A 2,117-nucleotide genomic window follows, 5' to 3' on the forward strand; every position below is an offset into this window, starting at 1 on the left:
GTGGCCACTACCTCCATTGGGGAGAGGCAACTTGAGATTTGGTTTCCAGATGTGCTGGGTTCCAGGTATACTGAGCACCTGCAGGTCCAATATAGGTCCATAGACTTTAAGATCAGAAGAGACCAAGTTCCTGCATAACCCAGGCAAGGGAGCCCTCCCCACCCTACACACCCCCTGAACCCGCACTGAGCCCAGAGAACAGTGGTTGAGCTGGATGTCACAGGAGTGGAAGCCGGTGGGAGCTACATGTGCAACCCTGGAACATTCAGCCTCAGGGCCGGTTTCCAGAATCACTTTGGAATCGCCTGGCCCAGCAGCTGCCCTGCGAAAGCTGAGAATCTGGAGCATGAGGTAGCCCTGTCTGTGCCTCAAATTCCTTACCAGTCCAGCCCCTGCCTGGCCCATGACTCAGCCCGGCGAGGGCTCTCTGAATCCCCCAGCCTTTGCGGCCTGGCCGTGTGCTCAGGTCACTTTGACCTATCCTTGGGGGCGGCATGTGGCTGGTGCCTGCACCTGTCCAGCTGCGCTGCCAGCTCGGAGAAGTGAAACCGCTTCCCCCAGGAAGATGACGGAGGAGATGGTGAAATTCACAAATCCACAAACCAGAGCATGCCAGCCAGCCTGCAGTAGGGTGACCAGATGTCCTGATTTTATAGGGACAGTTCCAATTTTGGGGTCTTTTTCTTATATAGGCTCCTATTACCACCCGCCCCCGTCCCGATTTTTCACACTTGCTGTCAGCGCTCCCTCGCCAGGGCTTCTCCGTCACCTGGGTCTCCGACAAGGCTCAAGGCTCGTGGATGGGACAGTTGAGCAGCGTAGCAGTAGCAGAGTCACTCTCCCACTCTTGCTCTAACTCCCCATGTGGACACGCTATCCTGGAATAAGGGTGACTTTATTCCTGATTCGAGCCCCAGCTCCCAGCCTCAACACCCCCTTTATCTTTGCTTTCAGCAGAGGAGCTCAAGCCGTGCAACCTGGACCCATGTTCCGAACACCCCAGAGGTCAGGGGGGTGGGATCTCGGGGGGCCAGGAAGTGGTTCTGCCTGAATCCCAGCTCTGGTTTTGCTGGGGGCTCGACTCAGCCCAAAGCCCAGCTCTACTTCCGGTAAGGTGACCAGTTGTCTGGTTTGGGACTGGAACACCCCGTCGAAAAGGAATCCTGACGGCTCCGGTCGGCAACGCTGACTGGGCTGTTGAAAGTCCATTTCACGGTGCCGCAGCGGGGCTGGCAGGCTCCCAGCTAGTGCTGCAGACCGTGCAGCTCCCGGGTCTGGAAGCAGCCAGCATGTCAGGCTCCGAGCCTTAGGGGCTGCCAGGGGGGTCCATGTGCTGCCCCGCCCCCACCCGCAGGCACAGCTCCCATTAACTGGGTCTGGACAGGGGCAGAACTAGCGCCACTTGGGAGCTCTCAGCAGGCGGCTGTTGAGGGGTGCGTGGTGCGTGCCTTTCCTGCGGCTGCCCGGCCCCTTCTCCTCATGCCCTGCTGTGAACCACGCTCTGTCGCCCCATCACTGGCACCGAGAAGTTGGAGGTATGTGTATCCCCATGTCCAAGTCCTGGGAATGGGGCTGCACCCCCATCCCTCTCACTCATCCCTCCCCATCCTCCCCGCACCCCCATCCCTTCCAGTCCTGCCCCATCCTCCATCATTGCATCCCTCCTCATCTCAACCCCCCACACCCTCATCCCCCCATCACTGCATCCTCCCTGTCCCATCCCCCTCACTGCATCCCTCCCCGTCCTGCCCCCATCTCCCGTCACTGCATCCCTCTCCATCCCAACCCCTGCAAACTCCCATCCCCATCATTGCATCTCTTCCCATCCCAACCCCCATACACCCCCATCCCACTCACTGCATCCCTCTCTGTCCCGCCCATCATTGCAGCCCTCCCTGTCCCATCCCAGCCTGCCCCCACACCTACGCGTCCCACCTTTGTGCCCCTTACAGCACTCCCCACCTCCCAGAGCTGCCACCCTCATGTCCCTCACCCCCCCATTCATCTCCATACACTGCTGCACTCCCATTATGTCCTTATACACCCCTGTGCCCCCCACATCCTCATGCACCTGTAGCCTTCTGCCTCCCCCCACACCCCCATCCACCTCACATATC

The sequence above is a fragment of the Chelonoidis abingdonii genome, chromosome 11, assembly GCF_003597395.2.
Source record: "Chelonoidis abingdonii isolate Lonesome George chromosome 11, CheloAbing_2.0, whole genome shotgun sequence".
NCBI lineage: Eukaryota > Metazoa > Chordata > Testudines > Testudinidae > Chelonoidis > Chelonoidis abingdonii.